Here is a 24,194-nt window from a genome sequence, read left to right as displayed (position 1 = left end):
TTCTAGCTCCGTGCAACCTTGCGGTGACCATCACCCTGCAGTGCTGGGAGCTGGTGCCTAGGATGGTCTTTTCTACACCAGTGAGTGCTTTTGGGGTGAAGAATGCGAAACTTTAGATCCAGATATTCCAAAGCTGAGAGTCTCTCCCTAAGGAGATAATCAATACTGCAGACAAAGATTACTTACCAAAAAATTCTTGCTTCCGTATTATTTATAAGAAGCTAGACTCCCCAGGATAAACAGAGACTATAATTAACCATCTTTAAATGAATAGCTCTACTTCTCTCCTGGGGAATAAACTACACAGAATTATCCATGTGTGAAATGTCTGAATCTCAAATAACTACCTACAATTCTCAGCATCAGCCATCATGACCTTGGATTTGAAACTCATATATGACACCACTAAGGGAGGCACTGATATCAGCGCATTTAAAATGCTTATCAATTTTTTGAGTTTTTCTCTTTTTCTTGAGCTAATTTTAATGCATATCATTTTTGAGATAATTACAAATGTGTAATTTTTCAAATTTATTGGTATGACATTCCTCAAAATACCTACTCATGATTTCTAAATTCCTTATGTTTTTCTTTGTTCTCTTTCTTTTACTTGATCCAGTTCTAGTTTTTTGACACTATCATTTCTTGTTTTATATCTCATTCATTTCTACTCCTGCCTTTATTTCTCTTCTTATACTTACCTTGTTTATTTATCTAGCTCTTGAGATAACCTCTTACTTTTCAATCTTTCTTCTTTTTTTAATGAATGTATTTCAGAATATAAATTTACTTCTAAATGTAGATATTTGAATTCCACAAGTTTTGATATACCATACTTTAATTATTATTCAGTTCTAAATATTTTCTAATCTTCTCTTGGGAATTCTTTTGGAGGAAATTTTTAGGATTGCAGCTTTTTAATGCAGTTTTTAGGATTGGGTATTTTAAAAAGTGATTTTATTGTTGATTTCTCACGTTACTGAGTTACAATGAGAGCACACCATATCATATTAACTGACATCTGCTGAAAATTCTCAGTGATCCAGTGAGTGGTTAATTTTTGAAATGCCCTATATAATTTTTGTTGGAGGCAGAGTTCTAGATATCTATTAGATAAAGCTAGTTTATTTTGTATATGTTCTTTTTTATATACATAAATTTATTTATTTTTGGCTGCATTGGGTCTTCGCTGCTGCATGCAGGTTTTCTCTAGTTGCAGTGAGCGGGGTCTACTCTTCGTTCTGGTGCGCGGGCTTCTCCTTGCGGTGGCTTCTCTTGTTGCAGAGCATGGGCTCTAGGCACTCGGCTTCAGTCGTTGTGGCATGTGCGCTCAGTAGTTGTGGTGCACATGCTCTGCGGCATGTGGGATCTTCCCAGACCAGCGCTCGAACCCATGTCCCCTGCATTGGCAGGCGGATTCTTAACCACTGCACCACCAGGGAAGTCTTGTATATCTTCTGATCCTTACTAATTTTTGATCTAATTTATTGGCTTCTGATAGAGATACATTAAAATCATAGACATTAAAATCTACGACTATGGCTGTGGTTTTGTCCACGTCTCCAGGTAATTCTATCAGACTTCCCTTCATAGAAGTCTGGGTTTTGTTATAGGTATAATCAAACTCATAAAAATTATATTTGCTCAATGGATTTTTCCTTCAGTTATTGATCCTTATTAATTCCTATTATTTTTTGCCCTATATTTGACTTTGCATGGTATTAATATTGTTAAACTTTTCTTTTTTTTTAATTTTATTGAAGGATAGTTGATTTACAATGTTGTGTTAATTTCTGCTGTACAGCAAAGTGATTTAGTTATGCATATATATATTCTTTTTTATATTCTTTTCCATTATGGTTTATCACAGGATATTGAATATAGTTCCCTGTGCTCTACAGTAGGATCTTATTGTTTATCCATCCTCTATATAATAGTTTTCATCTGCTAATCCCAAACTCCCAATCTACTGCTCCCTACCAACCACAACTCTGTTCTCTATGTCTGTGAGTCTGTTTCTGTTTCATAGGTAACTTCATTTGTTATACTTCTTTCTTTAGGTTTCTATTTGAATGGTATATCTTTTCTCCATCCCTTTTTTTTAATAGTATATAACTTTTTTCTTTGAAATAATTACATATTCACAGAAATTTGCAACAACACACAAAAAATATACAGGGAGGTCCCATACACTCCAATCAGCCTCCCCCGGTATTCACATCTTGCATGACTATACATCCCTTTGTTTGAAATTTCTGAAGTATGCTTTTTGTAAGCAAAATACAGCTAGATTTTGTTTCTTTATCCAATCTGATCACTTCAGCCATTTTAAAAGGTGAGTTTAATCTGCTTACCTTTGGAGTTATTTATATAGCTGCAATTGTTTCTACTTTCTTATTTTCTTTCTTTCTTTGCCTCGTTTTTCTGCTCACCACCCCTTTTTATTTGCTTCTTTATTTCCTCTTTCCTGCCCTTTCATTTTCTTGTTGCTTAGAGATATAATTTTATTTTTATAGTCAGTAATACTCTCACCAAAATATTATATCTGTTTCCATACTTACAGTTATTCCTTGTCTTCCAATGCCTTTTCTCTGGGTTCAATGTTCTTCATGCTGAAGTACATTTTTTTATAGTTTTTTTGTTTTTTTAGTTGAGAGGATGTGTGTAGTAAATTCTTTTTTATTTTATTTTATTTATTTATTTTTGGCTGCATTGGGTCTTCGTTGTTGCGCATGGGCTTTCTCTAGCTGCGGCAAGCAGGGTCTACTCTTTGTTGAGGTGCACAGGCTTCTCATTGTGGTGGCCTCTCCTGTCACAGAGCATGGGCTCTAGGCACGTGGGCTTCAGTAGTTGTGGCACACAGGCTCAGTAGTTGTGGTGCACGGGCTTAGTTGCTCCATGGCATGTGGGATCTTCCCAGACCAGGGCTCGAACCCGTGTCCCCCGCATTGGTAGGCGGATTCTTAACCACTGTGCCACCAGGGAAGCCCTGTAGTAAATTCTTAACCTTAGTATATCCATCATTCTCTTAGTATAAAAGTCTAGGCTGATAATTATTTGCCTTTAGGACATTTAAGATACTATTCTCCTGTCTCTAGGCATCTATCTTTGCTGATAAACTGATAATAATAATAAATCATGAACATGTGATAATCTTTCTCCCCAGTAATTTTTAAATTTGCTTAGAGAGTTTTACTATAACATATCTTGTTTCAATCTATTTTTACTCATCATCCTTGGTACTTAGAATACACTTTTCATTTAAAAACTTAGATTTACTTTCAGTTCTGGGAAAGCCTTAGCTAATCTCTTTAAATATAATTTCTCCACCATCCCCTCATTTTCTTTCTCTGTACCTTCCAATAAGGATATGGGGGTGCTTTTTAAGTTAATTGCTATTTGTGGGTGAATATTTCCACTAAATAAGTTTTTTCTTCCATTATGTTCAGTAGTTTATCCCATTTCTTAAGGTATATTTATGACTACATTTTTCATTTCTAATCTTTTTATTTAGTTATATTTCATAGCCATCTATTCTTGGTTCACTTATGCTTATTTTGTTTCATAATATTTTACTTTTGCTTCTACTTTTTCATTCTGAGCAATATGTTTCCCTTTATTTTCTCTTTAAGAATCTTAAAATATTTATTTTAAAGTCTTCTTTTCAGAAAGTTCTATTATTTTTAATTTATTCTAACCACTTTTACCTCATGATTTTGCCAGTTGTCTTTCTTGGCATTATATTTCTAGATGCATTCTGAATATTTTGTTTGTAGGCTTTTCGGATGTTGCTTTTGTTTCTGTTTTCACTCTCTCAGTGGGCTCACCTCACACTGAACGGTGGTTTGGCCATTGCTGGGCCCCAAGGCAGAACCAGTTCATCGCCAGGAGGTGCCACCGGAGAGAAGACGGTTCAGTCACTGAGCAGCTGGGCGGCTTTAAGCAGCTCCTACTCGTGAGTGTGTGTATATCCTCTCTCTCTAGGTCTGCAGTGGCACAGAAACCCTAGTGTCAAGTAACAGTCAGCAGCAGAAATTCTGAATTATATTTCAGAGGCAGGGGATCCACATCAGCCTTTGCTTCAGCAATGAACTAACTCTGCCCTCTGTCTTCTATGGATCAACTTACTTTATCAGAGTCAAACTGCCCGTTCTCTCTGCCAGGTTCCAGAGCCACAGACCTGGTTCCTCAGCTCTCCCACCTCTTGCTGGTTCCCAGTCTACATCAAATTTTTTTTTTTTTTTTGAGTATAATAACTATGTCTTTTTACTTTTCCATTTTATACTTTATCTACTAGTGCTGTATGTTGGAACAGAAGGAATATCCCAAAGGTTGAAGTTAAGGCCCTCCTGAATGGAGATTCTGTATTAATTCCAGGTCAAGGGACTAAAAGGAAAAATATAGTTTTAATGGTTGGAATATTTTATTTTAGTTGTTCAAAAGAGTTGCAAAGCATAGTAACTATGCTCTGATACATAAGAGTTTGTAACAATGCTGTTCAGGGGCTATTAGGTGGTATTTTAAAATACTCTACATGCAAATAACCCACTAAGCATTTTATTAAGTGTCTCGTGATTTTTTTCTTTGTGAAGACTGGGACTTTTTCCAAATTTGTGTCCAGGCTCATAGTCTTTTCACTTTCTTGAGAATTGCAACAACCAATAAGGAAAATTAAAACCTCAAAGGGAGAATATTTTGCCAAACTAGTAATGGCAGGTACAGAAAGCAGCAGAAAAATAGAATATCAGAAGTCAGAGTGACTTTATCTTTCCTAGTTCCATTCCCTGTTGGAAGGATGATCTTATTCCTTGGGGGTTGCTAGAATGGAGGGGAATCTAATTTCCATATAGCAACTGGTTATAGGGAGAAAAAAAATCTATGCCACAGGGAATAAACTTTTTCTAAAAACCTATTTTTAGTTTCAGCTTCATGCTGTTTATAATTCCCTCTGAGTATGATGCCTCTGACATTTTCTTCAACGAAATTCATGCCAAAGTGGAAGCTTTTCTTAAAGTATGCATTTCTTACATTGAATTTAATGAAATGTTAATGTTCTAAGTTTTAAAACATTAATACAATAGAAAATGTATTATTGTGCATAACTCAAAGTGCATAACTTGTGCATAACTCAAAGTCTTATATTTGAGGACTTGTCAGGCTGGAGCTCATCATATTGATTTCTAGCTTGTTAGCGTATGGTGATGGTGTGTGAGTTTAGTCTAACTATATTAGACAAGTTACTATTTAAATAACAGGAGACATGGAATGGTGAATAAAATCATTGCATGGCTATTGGTTGCAATTATGAAAAGGGTGGAATTATCTTAAACTCTTTCCATTTTCCTGTAGTGGGTTTAAGAGTTTTATTTCTTTTATAAGCAATAAGCTGTATATTTCTATATGTTGTCAATTAAAAAGCACTTCGGTACTTTTTTGAAAGGGAGTTTTGTGGATGTTGTGTAAGTGCATGTGTGTCTAAATATACAAACAAACACATACATACACAACACATATGTTGGCCGAGAGAGCCTTGTAAATGAACATCTTATGCCCCATTCTCTTAGGAAAACCATTATAGATTTTTTTAACATCCCTGTTTTTAGCTATCAAATTGCTAATTGTGCAAAGAATGCTATAAAGTTGCTAGCTTATCATAAAGAGAAACATAAGCCCCTCATATTGAAAGCCAAAATACAGCAGCACTTTGGGAAGGAAGTTGTTGTGAGAGAGAAAGCACCAGCTTTGGAGTCAGGTAGATCTAGACTGGACCCTGTCTCTGCCACTGACTCACAGTATAAACTTGACTTTGAACTTCTTTCCATGCATTTCCTTACCTGTAAAGTGAAGATGATTTCTGGCCTGAACACTTGTGCGATGTCAACGCTTTTTGACCAATGACACATCCAGAAACTAGGACAGGGATACTAGTAGAATAAGAAAATCAAAGATGTATGAATATGAAAATAATGTTTCAAAGCAAGTGGCATGCAATGTAAATGAGATATCTGAAGACACATGGGCTGTTATCTTCCTAAGAAAAGCAATCCCATCTGATATAGCTTAGCTTTAGCTGGTGGATACTGGTCATGAAATTTTGTTTCCTGAACTCTTCCATTGTTTCCCACTTCTCAAGACCCCCTGGATATAATCTACTAAAACTCCTACAGATTATTAGTTCTCTATTCAAATGCTCTCTGACTTGGCATCAGGAAAGGAGCACTTACTCCAATGTTTGCTGGAAGATTAAGAAACATACCACATCAACAGATTTTACAGTGTTAGGGGCCCTTTAACAACTACAGCAAGGCATCCTTTTAGGGGCTATAAAAGTGAACTTCAAATTAAAATGGGCATCCAGAGAGCAACTCCTAGTGCAGTTACTGCAAAAGTTTTCATTAAAAAATCTCTGCAAACACTGACATCGGTAAAAAGTCATAATACACTGAAAACCAAGACTGACATACAGCCAGTGGCCTGAATCTCAAAGATATACCACAAATTGTAAGAAAGATGAAGTTGAAATAGGAAAATTAATCAGTGGTCTGCCTTCTACCTTAGAGCTGCGGGCACTTGTGGTACCTTCCTGAGTTACCTCCCCAAACTATCGTACTCATCCCTTAACCAGTATCCCAGGGCAGAATGGGGTATAAATCCAGTCCTGCTGAGAGTTAAGTTCTGTCCCAGGTCTTAAAACTTGCTATTGTCCCTCACATTTATGTCCAATCTATTCCCCATTCAAAGTCTGGGTAATAGTTAAAATGATGATGATAATAATCATGAAACAGCCCAAGAACAAGGTTCTGTTATCATCAATTTTACAAATGAGGAAATCAAACCCTGGTCAATCTGCCTCCAAATTTAATAAGAGAATGAAATAAGCTTTCTATCTTGTTTAAGTTCCTCCTCATTGGGGTGTCCCTATTCCTTAAACCAAAATTAGAAGAAATATCAATATAATACCTCATTTTTTCTGAGGCTGATTTTATGAGGTCCGTGTTCCTCTTATCTTACTTTCAAAATTACTTAAAAAAAAAAAAAGCCAGCAGTTAACCTAAGCAGTTTTTGCAAGTCTACGGTCATGCTGAACTTTCACTTTTTAAATACTATTTCCAGAGATAACCTTTCTGTCTTTTCTCTATGTCCTTGCATTTGTATCCTTTTACACCGGATCTTTTAAATGCTACCGACTTATTTATACCCTGCTGCATTTGGAAATGGATGGGAGGTGACTGCTTAGAGATCTTACACAATTTCGTACTCAAGAAACCCCAAATATGCCTTGCCTGAGAGCCTTGGCCGAGTCTGAGCTGCACCATCCCAAATATATGTGTTTTCTTACAGCTCTTCAAAAAAGCAGGTTCTGCCAGCTTGCTTGGTAATGAGGTCACCTTCTCAAGCTAGATATTTAATTTTTTAAAGAAACAATTTTTGTAACAGTTTTGGATTTACAGAAAAATTACAAAGAAAGTAAAAAGTATTCAGAGATACACATGCCTCATACCCAGTTTCCTCTATTATTAACATATTACATTTGTCACAGCTATTGAACCAATAACGATACAATTTTATTAACTGAAGTTCAACTTTTCATTCATTTCATTCACTCATTTTGCCTATTGATTTCCTGTTTTCAATTTCAATGATTCCCACTCAAAATTTTATTTTATTTTTTCTGCTTGCTTTAGCCTTAAAATTGCTCTTCTTTCTCTCATTTTCTAAGGTGGGAGCTTATATAATAGATTTTAGATCTTTATTCTTTTCTAATATATGCACTTAATGTTATAAATTTCCCTCTAAGCACTGCTTTCACTGCATCCCAAGAATTTTGATAAGTTGTATTTTCACTTTCATTTAGTTCAAAACATTTTTAGTATCTCTTGAGACTTCATCCTTGACCCATGAGTTATTTAGGATTGTGTTGCTTCATTTCCAAACACTTGAGGGTTTTCCAGCCATCTTTCTGTTCTTTATTTCTACTTTACTGCCTTTGTGATCAAGAACATACTTTGTATGATATATATATTTTTTAATTTGTTCAGGCGTGCTCCATGTCTATATGTTCCATGTAAGCTTGAGAAAAATGTGTATTCTGCTATTTTGGATGAAGACTTCTATAACTGTCAATTAGATCCAATCGATTGATGGAGCTGTTCAATCAACTATATTCTTATATATATCCTTACTGTTTTTCTGCCTGCTTAAACCATCAATTACTCAGAGAGGAATGTTGAAGTCTCCAGTTATAATCGTGGATTTGTCTATTTCTCCTCTCAGTTCTATTCGTTCTTGCCACATGTATTTTGACACTCCATTGCTAGGTGCATAAATGTTGAAGATGATTTGTTTTCTTGGAGAATTGACACATTTATTTTTATGTAACACCCTTCTTTATCCCTGATAATTTTTCTTACTCTGAAGAGTCTCTTTGTCTGAAATTAATATAGCTACTCCATCTTTTTTTAAATTAATGGTATCATGGAGTACCTTTCTCCACCCTTTTACTTTTAATTTGAGTCTTTATGTGTAAAGTGGGTTTCTTAGAGACAACATATAATTGAGTCTTGTTTGTTAATCTACTTTGACAATCTTTGTCTTTTAATTCATATATTTAGACCATTTCTTTGACAATCTTTGTCTTTTAATTCATATATTTAGACCATTTCCATTTAAAGTAACTATTTAAATACTTAGATTAATATCTACCATGTTTGTAAATGTTTTCTATTTTTTTTCCTATCTTTTTCTGCCTTCTTTGGTTTTAATTGGGTATTTTATATGACTTCATTTTATCTCCTTTCTTAGCATATCAATTAAACTCCTAATTTTTTAGTGATTGCTCTAGAGTTTGCAACATACATTTGTAACTAATCTGTCAACCTTCAGATAACATTATATACCACTTAACATACAGGACAGATACTTTATAACAGAGTATTCCCAATTCCTCCTTCTCATCCCTTATGATATTTGTCATTCATTTCACTTATCCATATAATCGCTCACAACATTGTTACTATTGTTACTTAAATAATTTCTTTTAGCTCAATGAGAATAAGAAAAATAAAAATTTTATTTTACTTTATTCCTTCTCCAACAGTCTTCCTTGCTTTATGTAGATCTGAGTTTCTGACCTATATCATTTTCCTTCTCCTTGAAGAACTTCTGTAAACATTTTTTATAGGACATGTCTGCTGGCAATGAATCCACTCAATTTGTGTTCATCTCAGAAAGACTATTTCTCCTTTATTTTTAAAGATAATTTTGTGGGATATAGAATTCTAGGTTGGTGGGGTTTTTTTCTTTCAATGCTTTAAGTATTTCACTCCACTCTCTTCTTGCTTGCATGTTTTCTGATGAGATGTTCATTTTAATTCTTGTTCTTGTTTCCCTACATGTAAGGATTTTTTTACTACTCCCAAGCTTCTTTTAAGATTTTCTCTCTGTCTTTGATTTTCTGCAGTTTGAATATGATATGCTTATGTATAGATTTTTTGGTATTTATCTAGCTGGTGTTCTCTGAGCTTTCTTGATCTATAGTTTTGTGCCTGTCATTAATTTGGGGAAATTCTCAGCTATAAATACTTCAAATATTTCTCCTGCTTTATCCTCATTCTTCTCCTGTTATTCTAATCATGGGTAAGTTATATCTTTTGAAATTGTTTCACCTTTGCTGGATGTTCTGTTCCATTTTATTCATTCTTTTTTTCTCTTTGTATTTCAGTTTGGGAAGTTTTTATTGACAAATCTTCAAGCTCACTGATTCTTTCCTCAGCCATGTCCAGCCTACTGATGAGCACATCAAAAGCATTGTGTGTTTCTGTTACAGTGCTTTTGATTTCTAACATTTCCTATTGACTCATTCTTAAAGTTTCCAACTCTCTGCCTATATTTCCCATCTGTTATTGCATTAGATCCTTTAACATATTAGCCATGGTTATTTTAAATTTCCTCTCTGATAATTCCAAAAGTTGTATCATATCTGAGTCTAGTTTTGATGTTTGCTTTCTCTTTCAGACTTTGTGGTTTTCTTTCTTTTCTTTTCTTTCTTTCTTTCCTTTTTTTCAATTTTTTTTTTTTTTTTTTTTTTGCCTTTACCATGTCTGGAAATTTTTCTGTTGAAAGCCAGACATGATGTATCAGGTAATATGAGCTGAGGGTATAGGGTTTTGGAATGAGTTTGTATGTTAATCTGACTAGGAATTGTGCTGTGTGTAACTGTCCGTGCCAAAGACTTCAGATTCCTCTAGTGTCCTTGTTTTTGTCTCTCCTGTTGACTTTGTGTTTCCTTAAGAACTCCTCAGAGAGAGTCTGCAGCTTGCAGCTTATGTATTTTCTAAGAAAGGAATCAAAAGGAAATTCTAGGAATGAAAATCATTGTGACAGCAATCCACTGCTATTATAGTGGAGCACTGTTGGTGTGGTGGTAAGGTGTGAGGGATAATAAATTTTCTATACTCTTAGAATAAATCCCAGTACTTCTGTGGAGCCTATGTCCCTGGGCTATGACTTTCTTGTCTTCCCTCTTAAGTGAGAAGGGGAGAGGGGGGCTGGAGTGGGAAAAATGCCCTTTCTCTGTTGAGATAAAGTCTTGTCCACTAAGGAGTCTCCTTTGTTATGGAGAATGCCTTGGGCATGTTTCCTAACAGTTGCTCTTTCTCTCTACCAAAGCCAGGAAGGGATCTTTCTTGGATCTTCATCATGAGAACCTGATGAGATTCTTGGAAAAACCTTTGAAAGGATGGAGTTCCCCTTAGACTGGACCCCAGGAGTTTTTAACTCTCGAGCTCGTCCAAATGAAGTCTCCAGCAGTTCATCAAAATTACCAGTTAAGTGTGTTCCTACCACTTTATAGCTCTACTAACTTCTATTTGAGTGGAACTGAGCAGATATTGGCTCTCTGAATTCACTTGTTTTGCCAGGTTTCAGAAGGCACTTCATCCTGTAATTTCAACCCTCTGATGGGTCCAAGAAAAGTCATAGATTTTCAATTTGTTCAGCTTTTTCTTATTGTGAGGACAGGAGTGATAACTTCCAACTGCTCTACATTTTGGAGCTAGAATCAGAAGTCTTCCAGATATTTAATTGTAATGCTTACATTTTTCTAAACTCAAGAAAGTGCTGTGAATGTGACATAACAGTTCCACAGTAAAGATTTATTCCAAGTGTGGGTAGAAATATTTTCAACTTGCCCTCATACCATATCCAAAAATAAGCATAAACACATCATATCAGAATGTACAGTTTCAGGCCAAGAATCTTATGCTACCAGTGATCTCTGTGTGATTGTCATATTTAGACTTGCGATCGCCACCCCAAGGCTGTAGTTTTTCCCTTCCTCTCTCTTCTTTCTTCCAGACTCACTGTTAATTACCATTTACTGAGAAAGTTTTTAATATATATGCCGACAGCTCTTACAGTCATGAAATACTTTGATGTGCTTTGTTAAGCTTTTTCCTACTGTGATATAAAACATTACTGTTGTACCCCTTGTTCCATTTTCTGTGAACTTAGAAACTTAAAACTCCTTGTCTCATTGTAAAACAGACCCTGGAATTTTAGAGTTGAAAGAATTCAGAACTGATACTAAGGTGCAAAACTTACCAAAGCACCAAAAAACTCAGTGATTGGGGTAAATAATATTTTAATGCAATATTTTTTTAAATGTATGCAAAAATAAATCCATGATGAACAAAATATAGGTTTTAAATTACATCAGGAACGGTATATTATCTCATCTAAACATTGCAAATCCTTCACACCTGGGCCAAACATGGAACCAACTCTTTACTTGCTCAAAGCACATATGAGACAGAGCACACTCTTTATTAAGACTTTTTACTCAGGACTCAAAGGTTACAGAAAGTAATTTCAGTGTAATAGACAAGCAGTTTTATTTTTGCTATCAATGGATACTGCTGCTCTCAGAGCTCTTCAGACAAGAGTCATCCTGACCGGGTACCTTGGCCTAAACTGCATGAGGATAGAGGGTACTTTACCCTCCAATGAGAGTACCCTTGAACTTGTCTCCTGACATTACTGTCCTATCCTACCAGCAGAAGATCTACACAACAGAATCAGGATCCATCCACCTCCTTCTAAGCTAATCTGAGGACTGTATGATCACTCCTAATTTCCTTTTTTAGAAAGCATTTCTTCCTGGGATAATTGATGGTAAGAATATCCCCTTTGTTCAACAAAAGACTTGCCTACAGGGCTTTGAATTTGTCATAGGGCCTCAGTAGGAAACTACATCAGAACACATTAGTAAAATACCAGAACCTTTCTCCAAATATGGATGATTCTGTTTTAATAGCTCCACAAGCAGGAAATCAACAGCACAGTCTGGGCTGAATTCCATCTGAGAGGTCTGGTTCCCTCTTCGTGTGAGATGAAGATCGGGCTTCACATGATTTCCAACAACATCAAGTCTCAGCTCCTGATCCCTTATGAACAACTTCTCAAACAACAGGAGCAACAATAAGAACAGCAGCAACACACACACACACACACACACACACACACACACACACACACACACACATACCATCTCCATAAAAGAGAGTGGCAGATCAAAGGCATAGGGCGTTTAAATTCATACAGAGAAATATGATACACTCTACAAATGCCACCCTGCCTTCACTCCTCTCTTTCTCTCTCTCTCTTTTTCTTTCGATTATTATTACATAGACCCCTCTACCTCTTTAGGATCTCCTCTTCAGGTTTAAGGAATCTGCTTAATATATGCATCGCCAAATAATCTCTTCTGGTGGTTTCCCCAAAACAAGAGGCCTCGGGATATATTCAGGTCTTCACTTCCTGCAAGGTTTTCACCAGGATGATTAAGGTTTTGAAAATGCTGGAACCAAATTTCGGTTCGGGCATCAAGTTGCAATAATATTGTCCTCGTATTTTAGCAGAACAGCCCCAGTCACTAATAAAGACGTCAAGATTTCACTCATTCTAAAAACAAGGACAAATCTATAAGACGTTTAAAAGGTTAAACGCATTTAGTTTACAGGATATTCCTTTGTTCCTTGATTATAGCCTTATTACTTCTTGTTTTCTGTTAATAAATCATTTCTTTTATTAAATTATGATGGCATCATATGTTGCTTTTTTTAACTTCTGATTTGGCAAAATAAAAAGTTTGAAACTACGTGTCATCCACTTAGGGTTGTTGGTTTGTTGCTGTTGGTTTTTGCTATGAGCTGAATTGGGCCCCTCCCAAGTTCATATGTTGAAGTACTAACCTCTAGTACCTCAGCATAGGGTCTTTAAAGAGGTAATTAAGTCAAAATGAGGTCATTAAGGTAGACTCTAATGCAATGTGGCTGGTGTCCTTATAGAGGAGATTGGGGCACAGACACACACAGAGTGAAGATCACATGAGGACACACGGAGAAGAAGGCCAAAGAGAGAGGCCTCTGAAAGAACCAACACTGTTAACACCTTGATCTTGGACTGTTAGCGTCCAGAGCTGTAAGAAAATAAATTTCTGTTTTTTAAGCCATCCAGTCTGTGGTACCTTGTTGTGGCAGCCCTAGGAAAATAATCTATTCTTGCTTGTATTGTCTATGTAATTTTACCCTTCCATGAAATCCCCAAATCTTAGGAATCTCATCTCAATTTATTTGCCTTACAAAGGGATGACAAATGCTTCTTTTGTATCTCTCAGCATAGAGTAGACATTTAATCAATATTTGTTGAAACCTTGGGATACAGAAAAAATTCCCAGAAAGATCACTGGGGAAATTCTAGATGAAGAAAATGCTTCAACACACACCTACCAGACAAACCAGCAACTGTCTTGCTGTTAATTCTAAACCCAAACTTGAAAAACAAGATGTATTTTGACAGAATTTGCTTCACAAAGACGATTTTCCTTTCTAGATTTTATTCTGTGAACGGGAATCAACATTTCCTCTCTCTCTTTTTTCTGTGCTCCATTTTACCCTGGTCATTATTAGTGTTCCACTCCAAGGGGTTTCTCTCTCTGCCTCTGCTGTGGGATGAAGGTATTTCTCAGATACTTTCTAGGAACCAGCTGTGTCTTCCTAGACACCTAGCCCAGGAATCCCATTCCAGGCCCATTTGTAACCAAGTCCTGGTCAAGGCCACGGAAACCCAGGTCCTCTCTGTATCTTTAAAACCCATTTCATGGTTTCAGTGCCTGTTTCTGAAACACGAGAGCATCAGGAGACTGATCTTCCCCGTTTTTCCATCTTGGGCCTGATACCTTCCCCATAAAACCCGGCCTGAGGCCCCTCTCTGGGTACCATGACCCTCATTGATGGAGTACTTCAGCAGCTAAAGCTGTGGATAGCCATGTGAAAGTCAGGCTGCACAATTCTGACTTTCTCCAGCAGAATTCCAAATCAATGTCCTCCATGCTCATACTATTACCAGTTCATAGGTCTAAAACAGAAACAGCAATTCTTAGTTGATGTGCTTAGTTACAGCTTTAACACTGATGACGTCGCAAGGTCTTGCCTTGAATCTCCTTCGACCTCACAAAGACTTTTTCTTCACTGGGAGCATTCAGTATCTTGATGTGGAAAATTGAATTTTAAACAGGTTTGGTTTCCTACTTTTAGGCAGAGGAAAAACAAAACCCAAAAACCAAGAGTAGTTGTTCTTTGAAACAAGGTAAAAGCAGCTTATTAGTATCTTAATTAGAAAAATCACCTTTCACATCGAGTGTGACAAGAGGAAACGGTCCGAAATGAGATTCTCCTGGAAAATCGTGTTCCCATAGGGTCAAGGTTTCATAACAGAAAACATTTGTGTAACCTCAGCTTGAGCACTTCCCACTTGTATCACGATATGCTCTGTGGAGAGTGCTAATGAATTCGTCTGTTTGCATCCCTGCACAGCTGAGTAATATCTGAAAACAGATCAATTTTCCCATTTCAGAGAAACACCCAGTATATGCTTGTGGATGAAGTGTTTTAGTTACGTTAAGTTCCTTTACCTTGCCATTTAAACTAACACTACAAGATAGAGGAAGCCCTAAACAGCTGCTGAAACTCAAGGACTTATTATTTACTTTGGAGCCTAACATGCCCAAGTGGATGTTTTAATTTCAGCTTCTGTTAATTTTCGGATACTCTAAGCCATTACCACTCCTTTAGATAAACAACGTTGTCCTTGCTTTGGACTTCCTCTGTTATCTGTCCTGACTTCCAACAGGGAGAGAGACAGTACACGTGCCCATCGCCAGAAATTTAGCCTCAAAGGGTCCATTTACTACTTTCTAAAGAGCCTAGAAGCCAGGCTAAGGCTGTAATCGGCTCCCTCAATGCGTCATGGCAGTTCAGATCACCGGGAGATTTACCTGCTGTGTCTTTGCAAAGAGCAGCAATTTCAGCAGCTTCCAAACTCGTTATAGATTTGTTTGTTTACTTTTTTACTGACTCTTATAAGATCAGATAAATGCATTCACGTAGCCACTGATTCCCAAGAATTGAATTCTGATGTTTTGCCTTGTTCCCCATCCACATTTTAGCAACATCCCCCAAAACACGTTTCCTCCTGATTCAGCCATATTATTAGATTTGTATCTCCTCTCTCTACTGCTTTATGCCAGATGTTTGAGATACCTTTGCCATAGTGACATCAACTGGAAAAAGTTGGAACTGGAACCTCTAAGCATCACAGAAACCCCCAAATTCATCACTTTCTACGCTACTAGCCTTTACATTTTTTAAAAAGTAGATTTCTAAATAAATTCATCATACAAATTAACAGCCAATTAATACTTAATACTTTTGGATAAATTTATTGGAGTAGTCATTCATTTACTAGGAAAATAAATCTTTTAAAATCAGATTATATGTAAGGCATCAACAATGCAAGATAGTTACAAATACGCATAATTCTTGGGTGCTCTGCCTCCTGGGAATTTACAGTACAACTAGACAAAGCCACTTACAATAAAATTGGACAAAACCCATAAAATATAGGGTGTGTCAATTGCCATAAAAGAATGCTCTAAGAGTTTAGAAGAAGAAAATCAGCATCTTAGTTGGAATTTGAAGAATAAGAGGTTTTTTTTTAATAATGCAAATAAGAAATACTATATTATTTTTTATTTTTTTATTTTATAAGGACTTTGAAGCTTTGTTCTGGGACTAAGCTTGTTTTTTAAAATTTGTTAGGTGGGACCAAAGCAGCTTTTAGTCCCTAGTCTTCTGAGTACCCTAGTCAACGCCTCATGAATTGCAAAGTTTTCTTCTTTGGCTGGTGGAAACAGCTCTTCCAGCCCTGGGGGAGCTCTGAGCATTGGTCCCTGGGCTCCTGTCAGGTGGCTCTTTCCTCAGCCTTGGGTAGTGTCCTCACTTATCTGGACAGATCAGCGCTCAGCAGAAGACTCCCAGGGAACCCCTTGCGCGTCTCCCAAGCTCTGGCTCTACGTAGCCCTCTTCCCTCCGGGATCCCGTTCTGCAAACCCTGTCTTGGCCTCCCAGTGGCGTCTCCCCAGTTCCCTCGCCCCCATGCTGCACGCTGGAATCTCATTCCAGGCCATATGCTGGGGCAATCCCAGGGCTTACCTCATTTGCTTCCCCCTCCTATGATCGCCATCCGGTGCTGCTTGATGTCCAACGTCTGGAAAATGTTGCCTCATATTTTTTTTATGGTTTTACATTTGTTTAAGGAAGGAGGGTAAATCCAGTCCCCATGTCTTAGCCCGTTCAGGCTACCATAACACTACCACAACCTGGGGAGCTTGTAAGCAACAGATATTTACTCTCACAGTTCTGGAGGCTCGAAATCCAAGATCAGGGTGCCAGTGTGGCCGAGGGAGGACCCTCTTCTGAGCTGCAGACTTCTTACCGTACCTCATGTGGTGGAAGGGGCAGGGAGCTCTCTCAGGCCTCTTTTATTATAAGGGGATGAATCTCATTCATGAGGGCTCCACCCTCATGACCCACTCACCTCCCTAAGGCCCCCACCTCCTAACACTATCACATTAGGCATTAGAATTTCAACATATGAATTTTGGGGGGACACAATCATTCAGACCATAGCACCCTGTTATTCCCCCTTGACCGTAAGTGGAAGTATCACTACAGCCATATGGTTTTATTATAGAAAATTTGGAATATACAGTTAAAAAAAAAAAACCAAAATCATAATTCTAGTACCTGGAGATAGATAACAAACATTTATATTTTAGTGAATTACCTTCTAATTCTTTAAAAGTCATATACAATATACTCAAATGTATGCACACACAAACACAATGTCAGCCCAGAGGCTTTTTACCCTCAGATTTAGTCATGTTTCTCAGTTAACTGCTTCCAAATCTACTATTCAATTCATTTGTATGTGAAGCAGAGATTGTGCAGGTGCAGGAAGGCGATAGAGGGGGATATATATACATATAGACAGAGAGATCTAGATTTATATCTCTATCTCTATCATCTATCTATCTATCTATTTATCTCTCTATCTATTATAGCAATGCCAACATCTTAAAATTCCATATGTGGTATTAATTTTACTAAAAGATTCTGCAACTCAGGTCTTACAGACATGTTTGTCAGCTCTCCTCTTTTCTCTTAATTTCTGGGTCAAAAACAATGGCAAGAAAATCTTATTTTCTTGTACAGAACAACTTAGGCCTCCCCAAACCCTACCTTTAAATTCAGTTCTGGGCTTTCCTTCATGTACCCAAAGTCATGAAGATTCTGAAGAGAATAAAAAGGTCTGTTAAGGAACAGCATCCACATTTCTTATAAGTTAGCTGTGGTGTAAATGCTACATAAATACATGCAATTTACATGTATAGATATAGATGTATGTACACCTCAAAGTGAAATTTTGAATACTATGTCATAACCTGTTTTTCCCTTAATAAAACGTTGTTTATATGCTCTGTGGCTTAATATGCAATATCATTTTTAATAGATTGAATTTTTATGGGTTTCCATAATAAACTCAAATGATACCCTCTTGTGAGAAATTTGGGTTATTCCTAACTTTTTACAATTATAAAAACACTGTGATTAATATTTGAAATTAAACAACATATTTTGAAATAATTCAAGGGTGCAAAACAGGAGATCATAAGAGCATTTAAAATATATTTGAAGTATAATGAAAATACAACATTCTAAAATTTGTGTGATGCAGCTAAAGCTGTGTTTAGAAGAAATGCACAGCTTTAAATATTTACAGTAAAAAATTTTAAATGTGTAAAATCAATAACATAAGTTTTCTCCTTAAGAAGCCAGAAAATTATGATTATATTGAAGTCAAACAAGAAGGAAAGCAATAAAGATAAGAGCATAAATCAATAAAGTAGAAAACAAATAGTAGAAAAAATTAACCAAGACAAAAATTGAGTCTTTGAAAAGATTAACAAATTGATAGATTCCTAGCAAGACCAATCAAGAAAGACAAGAAAAAAGCAAGTTATCAATATCAAGAATGAAAGCAGGGTATTGCTATAGATTCTATAGACATTCAAAGGATAATAGCAACTTTATGTCAGCAAATGACAGCTTCAGCAAAATGGACAAATTTCTTGGGGAAAAAAATCAACTTATCCAAACTGACCTAAAATGATATTTAAAAATCTTAATCTTCCTGTATCTATTTAGGAAAATTGAATTTGTTATTAAAAAAAAGTCTTCTCACAAAGAAAACTCCAGACCTAGATGGTTTCAGTGGTGAATTCTACCAAATATTTAAGGAAGAGATAATACCAATATTATCCAGAAACTTTATGGGGTCAGCATAAGCCCAATATCAAAGCCTGATAACAAAAGAACAGTACAGGCCAATATCCCTAAGAAAACAGAAAGAAAAACCAAACAAACCCTCAGCAGAATACTAGTAAACAAAATACAGCAATATGTTAAAGCAATAATACATCAGGACCGAGCAGCGCTAATTCTAAGAAAGCCAGGTCAGTTTAACATTTTAAAATTAGTCAATATAACTCACCATATTAAAAGAGGCTCTTCCAGAAATCCTCATGAGTACTCTGGGCTTGACAGTGGGTTAGTAGTAGTGGAGATGGAGGTGAGGGGATGGATTAATGACAGATATTAGTGATAGAATATTTACTGATAGATTGGATGTAAGGATGAGGAAAATGGAGGAATCAAGGAAAATTTTAAGTCCTTTCTCTTGAGCAGTTGGGTGGGTGGAGAGCTATTTACTGAGAAGGGAAATCTAGGAAGAGCAAAAGTGGGTTAGAAACTTAAAAGTACCACCTTCTACATATTTAGAAATGTCTTATTATGTATCCTTATAAGCAGTTGTCTTGGATATTGTTATATTATTATGGATATATTATTCTTGGATTCTGGGTGAAGTCAAGACTAGATATTAAGATTTGCAATCAATCGCATGGATGGTTTGTAAAGTTATAGTCACCTAATGTGAAGTTGGAGGAAGAAAGGGGGCCCAGTACTGAGCCCAGGAAGTAGGTGCCATTGAGGTGGGAAGATCAGGTTTGTGTAATGTCAAGGAAAGTGTGTGTGTTCAAGAAGGAAGGGATACTTGATTCAGGACAATAAAGGATGATAAGATTTTTGACAGGCAGAGAAGTGGGAGGAAAAGGAAGAATAAAGAGAAGAAACATTTCAATCAGAGGGAATAGGGTGAAATATAGTCCCTATTCATACTTCACCACAATGAGACACCAAGCTGACATTCTAGCTATCAACTTCTGGGAAATGGAGAAAATACAGAAAGATTTACTTCAGGAAACCAGTATACTGTGTCTGGAGTAGAGATGTCCGAAGCACAACTCCCTCAGATTTCTAGGATGCTATTTAGTAAGCTGAGATAATCACTGACTTTCAGAAAGATTACATCCAGCTTCCAAGATGTGTCTAATTTACTCTCAGTAGGTCCCACAGGCTGATTCAAGTTCAACTATTCCTCATCTGAGAAAGAACACCTGGGATGATCCTGTTTCAAAGATATTGCCAATGACTTGAAAATCAAATAGCCACAGGAGACTCTGGTATCTTCACAGATGAAGTGAAAATGTAGAAAACCACCTTACTTTGATTTACCTTTGCAAAGATACATAGCATTGTTTCTCAACAGGGATGAAATAAGCTAATTTTCTTCACAAGAAATAAATATGAGGAAGAATTTTTTTTTCCCCCAGCAGCACAAAAGTTTATCAAATACATATCATGGAAAGTTTCAGCTCTAAATACACTGAGGTGAATGATTTCACCTCTGCAAGATTTTGACTTCCTGTTTGCTAAATTCTTTCAAAGCTTACTGCTCTTCAATAGTTCATTGCTCTGCTTCAGTACTGAGAATTTGACAAGAACTTGTTATGAGAATCCTGTCTGGCAGCTGCTTTTTTTCAGCTTACAGAACAAGAAAGGTTAGTATGAATTTTGAATCCTTGAATAGTATCTTAACTGGAGGGTAATTCCGCCATTTCTGGAATTCTGCACCAAAAATCTACACTTAAAAAATAAAATGCAATGGACAGATCATCCAAAATAAAAATAACTAAAGAAACACAAGCTTTAAATGATACTTCAAAGAAGATGGACTTAATTGATATTTATAGGACAATCCATCCAAAAACAAGAGAATACACTTTCTTCTCAAGTGTTCATGGAACATTCTCCAGGATAAATCATATCTGAGTCACAAATCAAACCTTGGTAAATTTAAGAAAATTGAAATCGTATCAGGTATCTTTTCCGACCACAACACTATGAGACTAGATATCAATTACAGGAAAAAAATCTGTTAAAACTACAAACACATGGAGGCCAAACAATACACTACTTAATAACCAAGAGATCACTGAAGAAATCAAAGAGGAAATCAAAAAATACCTAGAAAAAAATGACAATGAAAACACGACGACCCAAAACCTATGGGATGCAGCAAAAACAGTTCTAAGAGGGAAGTTTATAGAAATACAATCCTACCTTAGGAAACAAGAAACATCTCAAATAAACAACCTAACCTTACACCTAAAGCAATTAGAGAGAGAAGAACAAAAAACCCCAAAGTTAGCAGAAGGAAAGAAATCATAAAGATCAGATAAGAAATAAATGAAGAAGAAATGAAGGAAACAATAGCAAAGATGAATAAAACTAAAAGCTGGTTCTTTGAGAAGATAAACAAAATTGATAAACCATTAGCCAGCCTCTTCAAGAAAAAAAGATGACTCAAATCAACAGAATTAGAAATGAAGAAGTAACAACTGACACTGCAGAAATACAAAAGATCATGAGAGATTACTACAAGCAACTATATGCCAATAACATGGACAACCTGGAAGAAATGCACAAATTCTTAGAAAAGCACAACCTTCCGAGACTGAACCAGGAAGAAATAAAAAATATAAACAGACCAATCACAAGCACTGAAATTGAAACCGTGATTAAAAATCTTCCAACAAACAAAAGCCCAGGACCAGATGGCTTCACAGGCGAATTCTATCAAACATTTAGAGAATAGCTAACACCCAAACTTCTCAAACTCTTCCAAACTATAGCAGAGGGAGGAACACTCCCAAACTAATTCTACGAGATCACCATCACCCTGATACCAAAACCAGACAAAGATGTCACAAAGAAAGAAAACTACAGGCCAATATCACTGATGAACATAGATGCAAAAATCCTCAAGAAAATACTAGCAAACAGAATCCAACAGCACATTAAAAGGATCATACACCATGATCAAGTGGGGTTTATCCCAGGAATGCAAGGATTCTTCAATATATGCAAATCAATCAATAAGATACACCATATTGCCAAACTGAAGAATAAAAACCATATAATCATCTCAATAGATGCAGAAAGAGCTTTTGACAAAATTCAACACCCATTTATGATAAAAACCCTCCAGAAAGTAGGCATAGAGGGAACTTTTCTCAGCATAATAAAGGCTCTATATGACAAACCCACAGCCAACATTGTTCTCAATGGTGAAAAACTGAAACCATTTCCACTAAGATCAGGAACAAGACAAGGCTGCCCACTCTCACCACTATTATTCAACACTGTTTTGGAAGTTTTAGCCACAGCAATCAGAGAAGAAAAAGAAATAAAAGGAATCCAAATCGGAGGAGAAGAAGTAAAGCTGTCACTGTTTGCAGATGACATGATACTATACATAGAGAATCCTAAAGATGGTACCAGAAAACTACTAGAGCTAATCAATGAATTTGGTAAAGTAGCAGGATACAAAATTAATGCACAGAAATCTCTTGCATTCCTATACACCAATGATGAAAAATCTGAAAGTGAAATTAAGGAAACACTCCCATTTACCACTGCAACAAAAAGAATAAAATACCTAGGAATAAACCTATCTAAGGAGACAAAAGACCTGTATGCAGAAAATTATAAGACACTGATGAAAGAAATTAAAGATGATACAAACAGATGGAGAGATATACCATGTTCTTGGATTGGAAGAATCAACATTGTGAAAATGACTATACTTCCCATAGATTCCATAAAATCCCTATGAAACTACCACTGGCATTTTTCACAGAACTAGAACAAAAAATTTCACAATTTGTATGGAAACACAAAAGACCGCGAATAGCCAAAGCAATCTTGAGAAAGAAAAGCAGAGCTGGAGGAATCAGGCTCCCTGACTTCAGACTATACTACAAAGCTACAGTAATAAAGACAGTATGGTACTGGCACAAAAACAAAAATATAGATCAATGGAACAGGAAAGAAAGCTCAGAGATAAACCTACGCACATATGGTCACCTTATTTTTGATAAAGGAGGCAAGAATATACAATGGAGAAAAGACAGCCTCTTCAATAAGTGGTGCTGGGAAAACTGGACAGCTACATGTAAAAGAAGGAAATTAGAACACTCCCTAACACCACACAAAAAGTAAACTCAAAATGGAGTAAAGTTCTAAATGTCAGGCCAGACACTATAAAACTCTTAGAGGAAAACGTAGGCAGAACACTCTATGAGATAAATCACAGCAAGATTCTTTTTGACCCACCTTCTAGAGAAATGGAAATAAAAACAAAAATAAACAAATGGGACCTAATGAAACTTAAAAGCTTTTGCACAGCAAAGGAAACCATAAACAAGATGAAAAGACAGTCCTCAGAATGGGAGAAAATATTTGCAAATGAAGCAACTGACAAAGGATTAATCTCCAAAATATCAAATCAGCTCAATATCAAAAAAACAAACAACCCAATCCAAACATGGGCAGAAGACCCAACTAGACATTTGTCCAAAGAAGATACACAGATTGCCAACAAACACATGAAAGGATGCTCAACATCACTAATCATTAGAGAAATGCAAATCAAAACTACAATGAGGTATCACCTCACACCGGTCAGAATGGCCATCATAAAAAAATCTACAAACAATAAACGCTGGAGACGGTGTGGAGAAAAGGGAACACTCTTGCACTGTTGGTGGGAATGTAAATTGATACAGCCACTATGGAGAACAGTACGGAGGTTCCTTAAAAAACTAAAAATAGAACTACCATACGACCCAGCAACCCCACTACTGGGCATATACCCTGAGAAAACCATAATTCGAAAAGAGTCATGTACCAAAATGTTCATTGCAGCTCTATTTACAATAGCCAGGACATGGAAGCAACCTAAGTGTCCATCGACAGATGAATGGATAAAGAAGATGTGGCACATATATACAATGGAATATTACTCAGCCATAAAAAGAAACGAAATTGAGTTATTTGTAGTGAGGTGGATGGACCTAGAGTCTGTCATACAGAGTGAAGTAAGTCAGAAAGAGAAAAACAAATACTGTATGCTAACACATATATATGGAATCTAGAAAAAAAAATGGTTATGACGAACCTAGGGGCAAGATGGGAATACAGACGCAGACCTACTAGAAAATGGACTTGAGGAGAGGGGGATGGGGAAGGGTAAGCTGGGACAAAGTGACAGAGTGGTAGTGTATATATGGACATATATACACTACCAAATGTAAAATTGATATCTAGTGGGAAGCAGCCGCATTGCACAGGGAGATCAACTCAGTGCTTGTGATCACCTAGAGGGGTGGGATAGGGAGGGTGGGAGGGAGGGAGATGCAAGAGGGATGAGATATGGGGATATGTGTATATGCATAGCTGACTCACTTTGTTATACAGCAGAAACTAACACACCATTGTAAAGCAATTATACTCCAATAAAGATGTTAAAAAAAAAATTGAAGCCAGTGAAAA

Source organism: Balaenoptera physalus, assembly GCF_965194825.1.
Source record: "Balaenoptera physalus genome assembly, chromosome: 4".
Lineage (NCBI taxonomy): Eukaryota > Metazoa > Chordata > Mammalia > Artiodactyla > Balaenopteridae > Balaenoptera > Balaenoptera physalus.
Note: the sequence above shows the minus strand (reverse complement) of the source record.